Source organism: Mastigoproctus giganteus, chromosome 10, assembly GCF_048544385.1.
Source record: "Mastigoproctus giganteus isolate SK-2022 chromosome 10, ASM4854438v1, whole genome shotgun sequence".
Taxonomy (NCBI): Eukaryota; Metazoa; Arthropoda; class Arachnida; order Uropygi; family Thelyphonidae; genus Mastigoproctus; species Mastigoproctus giganteus.
Genome location: NC_143584.1, coordinates 197,168,402 through 197,174,401, shown reverse-complemented (window position 1 = coordinate 197,174,401; position 6,000 = coordinate 197,168,402).

Genomic DNA, 6,000 nt, shown 5'->3' with positions numbered 1-6,000 from the left:
CGACCTGACCCAAATATTGTCCCGTCCGCCAGATATAAACATACCTGCAATATTTTTAACTTTTTTTTTTAACTTTTAATTTGTAATTTTTTTTTTTTTTTTTTTTCCCCGCGGAACCCTTAATTTTACCTCACAGAACCCCAGGGTTCTGCTGAACATCATTTGAGAAATGCTGCACTAGAGAAAACTGTTCTGTTGACCTGCCTCTTAGAAGACATTTTTGGGAATAAGGCATCTCAAAATTTATTGGCTTTACTTCAAACTCTTTTCAGCTCTCCAATCTGTAAGAATCAGTTCTCTCAAAACATTCAACCATCACATGTAGGAGCACATGCTAACGAATGACCATGCAAATATCAAAATTGTTAATACGTTTAAGCAAAGAATATGGTCATCTCATGTACCTATCGAGAACAATTCTTTGAGACATGAAATGTCTTGTTAAATGAAACTCCCAATTTCTGTGGCAGTTCTTAGGTATAAGATCTAGCCTTTCTGAAAACTACAAAAGGAGTGTCTGATAAATAGAACTAACAACCCATGTCTGGATCCGTAATGAGAAAAACTCACCAGTCCAATTTTCATTGAACGTTTTAAAGAAACTGGTGAGAATTCCTCAGAAAAACGAACTATTCTAGATTTTCTACCAGTTCAAATTGTATGATCAAAGTTTCTTTACAAGTAACAGCTGCATGGCAGTGAATTCCTTTTGAAAAATGAAATGCATTCAATAAAAAAACAAAAATAATCCATATCTGCATATATGAATTTTTGTTTCTGCTTCCTCTAAATATAAACAGTAATGAGCTAAAATCTCTCCATAACGATGAATTTCTCTTCTAAAACAACATTCCCATATATTTTAGTACTTTATATTTTTATGTAAATTTATATTTACATTGCCCATATATTTTAGTACTTGATTCATTTGGATAATTTACTTTACTTTATTTTTATTATTATTATTTCTTTAAATCAAATTAAAAAACGGAATTTTGTGGTGGTCTCTGAATTTTCCTAAATAAATTCTGTCTGTGTCAATGATCAGCATATAATCATGTCCAATCATATAGTAGAATTATAATCTGCCTTGTCACTAAGTGAAATTTTCAATAAGTTGTCCACAATAGACCATACATTGACTAAAAGGTTAAAAGTCTTGTGTGACATAAGCACTGTGAAAGCAAAAATAAGAGGGAGTGTGTTATTAGTTAGCCTAATGACTCGAATGAGTACAATGAACAATTGTACAGAGAAATAAGAGTGGGCTAGTAAATCAGAATATCTTATAATGGGGGATTTTAACTTCCCACATATTGACTGGAACTTGTGGGTTGGTCACTCACACACTAGAAAGACTTTTGTGGATTTATTGGATTGTTTTCTGCAGCAGCATTGTTCGAGAGGCAACCAGAGAGGGTAATACTCGATCTGGTTATCAGCAGTGATCATTTGTGTATTAAGAATTTGCTGCCGACCTGGCTAGCCGGGTGGGTAAAGTGCCTGCCTGGCAACCCAAAGGTCGCGGGATCGAATCCCGCCTCGGGCTTGGATCAAAGTACTGCAAAAAAGAATTTGCAGATAAAGGAACCACTAGCTGGCAGTGATCACAGTGTACTGATGTGGGATTTACTTGGTGCGTCCATAGCCAGGTGGGAAGGAGCAGCAGTGCGTACCACACGCTTCTTGATTAGACCGGGGTTCGAGCCCGTCACCACCAAATACGGAGGATGCGGAAAGGTCAACGCATATTCCGGAGCAATATGACCTTAGTTACTAATGCTCCCAAAAATCCAAACAACAACTTAAAGACCATCAGGGGTAAAGGAAAGGGTTTTTGCTTCCGTACAGGTGAGTACAGTGGTCTCAGACAGTTTTTAAATTCTGTACAGTGGGATCAACTGACGATGTTACCAATAGTAAATTCTGAGTGGGAAGGATTCGAGGAATTAATCGTGCAAGGTACTAAAAGTTCCATACCTATTAAGAAATACTGTTCAAGGTTTAGGCCTAAATGGTTATCAAATGAACTAATGAGACTCTTGACAGAATAAAAATGCATGGGATGCATATAAATTATCAGCCGCGTCAGAAGCCTATGGCAGATATAAGCTAGTGTGTAATCAGGTCACAAAGGAGGTTAGGCAGGCGAAGGCAGATTACGAGAAATCTTTGGCAAAGGATGATAAGAAAACAGCAAGGATTTCTTATATAAACTAAAAGGAAGGGGATGAATCTGATTGGTCCTCTTGATATCGATGGTTCGACTGTTGGTGATCCTACTCAGCAAACAAACTGAATGAGTATTTTGCATCTACATTCACACATGAGTTATTAAGGTTTGAAAATGGAGTCACTGGTTAAAGATGCATTGCAGGATCATCTAGACAAGACTGCAGCAATAATTCATACACAGCATGGGTTTGTTATGGGAAAGTCTTGTCTGACAAATTTGATAGGATATTATGTGGTTACAAAGGAACTGGATGCAAAAAATAATATGGATTTCAGGAAAGCTTTGACACTGTTGTGCATGGAAGACTTGTGCAAATTGGAACAAAGGGTAAGTTGCTACAATGGATAAAAGGATGGTTGTGTGGGAGAAGACAGAGGGTGGTAATCAATGAGTGCTGCTCTTCATAGACTAATGTGTGTCCCACACATTAGTGGAGTCGCACAGGGTTTGGTGTTGGGTCCACTGTTGTTCTGTATATTTATCAATGATATTGATGAAGGTATATCAGGCTTAGTGTCGAAGTTCGCAGACGATACAAAGGTTGGCAGGGTTGTTAATGGCAGTGTGCTATTGCAACAGGATCTAGAAAATTTGGGTAGATGGGCTAGAAAGTGGCACCCTTGACAAATGCAAAGTACTCCATATGGGTAGAAGTAACCCCAGAGAAACTTACCAACTGTGTGGTACTACACTTAAGGTGGTAGAAAATGAAAAAGACCTGGGAGTAATTGCGCATTCAGATATGAAGTTTTCTGAGCAATGCAGACAGGCTGCCAGGGAAAGTCATGGGGTTTTGTCAATGATATATAGGAATTTTGCTAGCAGGGAAAAGGAGGTGATTGTCCCTCTGTATAAGGCAATGGTCAGGCCATGCCTTGATTACTGCATACAGGTCTGGAGGCCTCATTTTAGGAAGGATGTAGATTTGCTTGAACGTGTACAGAGAAGGGCAACAAGATTAGTAAGGGGATTGAAGGGATCCTCTTACCAAGAGAGGCTTAAGTTCTGTAAATTGCAGTGACTGGAGACTAGGCACCTGCAAGGTGATCTGATTGAGGTGTATAAGGCCTTGAATGGGTTGAGCATGCTGAATTCTGATGAGATCCTTCCATTACTTCAGATTACGAACCTAAGGGGGCATAAATTCAAATTAAGAAAAGACAGATGTAGAATAGATGTGCGGAAATTTGCCTTTAGCCAGTGGGTGGTTAATTGCTGGAACAAACTTCCATCTGTCGTTGTGGAAGTTGATAGATTAAATAAATTTTAGGAGGAACTGGACAGGCATTTGGAGGGAATGGTATGTTCGCTGATGCTTCATAAGATCATACACTTGCTTTCTTGCATCACATGCCACTACTACTACTGTCGGACTTCTATAAAACGAAATTAATCGAATGTTCCCTTGAAAAAATTCGTTACACAGAAATTTTGTTATAAAGAAATATGTCCTCTTCAACAATGAAAAGAAATGTAAATTCAGAAATATAGTAAAAGTTGGGAAAGAAGTGAAAATGAATAAATTTTCTAACATTTTAAAACAATTTATTAATGCATACATGTTAAGAAATGACTATACTGTATCTACTTACATGATGCCCACAATTAATTAGTACACTTTTAAGAATCATTTTGTAAAATATTTGATTATTTTTGTTGGACACTGGATTCTTTGTACACCACTCATGAAAATGTTCGCATTTGTTTAAACTTTAAACACTCAGATATATTTTCTGTTACTTTTTCTTTCCACTGAAGGCCTCAACGCAAAGTTTCAAATACTGCCAACATTTCATGTTTGGAAGGTTTAATATTGCCCACATTTTCATCCAACTCATCATCAATATTTTCACTAGTTCTTTAAATATGCTCCAGAATGTTGGCCTCATTCGGATATTCAGCTACTATGACATCATTATCAACTCCTAAAAATTCGTCAAGAACAATTTCTCCACTGATCTAACATCGCTTGGCACTATTCCTTAAATTGCTCAATGTCGTCTAGTAGGTCACCCCATTCATCTCTGTTAATTAACATTTTTTCAAACCCTACTTTTCCAAACAATTCCTAATAGTTGTTTCCGTCACATCTTGCCTCCACTCTTTCTCCAATTCTATAACAAAATCTTTAGGGTGGTTGGCTGGCTTCTATTCTCAGTATAATTTTTTTCAGTATGCTCCTTCGGTAGGTCATTTTCAAATTCTTGATAATGCCATGGTCCATTAGCTACAGTTAAGACGAATTTTCAGAAGGAAGAAAACAAGCCTCACACTTCTAAGTTTCGAAATTACTGAGTAAAGCTGGGCAGCACAGTTGTCGAAAATCAACGCAATTTTTGTTTTCTTTCATCATCTTTCTTTATCGAAATTTAAAATCCACTGCTCAAAAATTTCGCTTGTCATTCAAGATTTTTTGTTGTAATCCAACTCTAACGACTTTACCCCTTTGGTACATCGGGGTTATTTACTTTTGTCTATTACCAAAAGCTTCAGTTTTTCATTACCGGCCATATTTGAAACAAATAGTAATTCAGTGTTTCTTAACCTTTTCGTTTTGCGGCACACTTTTAAAGATGCTAAAATTTTGCGGCACACTACAATCACTATTATTCTCATATATATATATATTCACAAACTGCAAGTTATTTCTGTTGGGTATATTTAATAGTACACTTATTATTTGTTTTAAATTTGTTTAAACTTATTTTTGTTTTAATATTGCAATGTTATTTTCTGAACTTACATGAATTGCATGAAATTTAAAGAAAAATTAATGTATTTAAAAAACAGACATGAAATTTAAAAGAAAATATGTAAAAAAAATAACATTTAAATATAAAAACAAACAAATATACAATTATAACATTTTGAGCAGTGAGACGGTTGGGTTTGATGGAAGCACAGTTTTTTTTGTTTTTTTTTTAATACGAGGATTTATTGTGAATAAACTTGCTCCTGTTTTACCAACTTTTGTCTCCCTCTCTCTCTTTTCATTTAATCTCGTTTAAAGCGGAAAACCCTGTTTCGCAGTAGAAAGAGGAAAATGGCAATAAAATTCTAAATGTCTTTTTCGAAATTCGTGGATATTAATTTTGGATTTTTCTAATATTTTAATTTGCTGATATTAGCGTTATTAAAGTAAATTTTCAGCGATTGATCACTATGGATCTCAGCCAATTGTTCTTCCTCTTGAAGATTAAGTTCTAACATCAGAAGGTTTCTTGTTGCAATTGGGTCTCTTACGCACAAATATTTTGGTATCAAGGGATGTGAAGTAATGTTCAATTTTTGTCTTTAACAGGTGAAATGTTTCGCTTATTGCATTAATTATTTTAGTATAATTCGTTTTGGCAGTCAAGGAAAACAATTTTTTTCATTTACATATTTTTTTGCATATATTCAACTTTTCTTTAAAGACGAACAACTTGTCATTAGAAGTGAGTAAATTTTCCTATGGGCTTTTCATACTCATATTTAATTCATTAAGCTGCGCGAATAAATCTGCTAGTAAAGCTAATTTACAGCACCAAATTTCATCACTTAAATAATCACAATTTTGATTGTTCCAGTGTAAAAAAGCATTTCCTCACGGAACTCGTACATACAGATAAGTACATTTCTTTTCAATAGCCAACGAACCATTAAATAAAAAATGATGCAGTCTTCAGTTCCTCGCATAATTTTCCGAAACAACGTTTTTTGTGTGTCTACTTTTGATATAATTGACCATTTTTACCGCTTGATCAAGTTCAAGTTTTAAATCG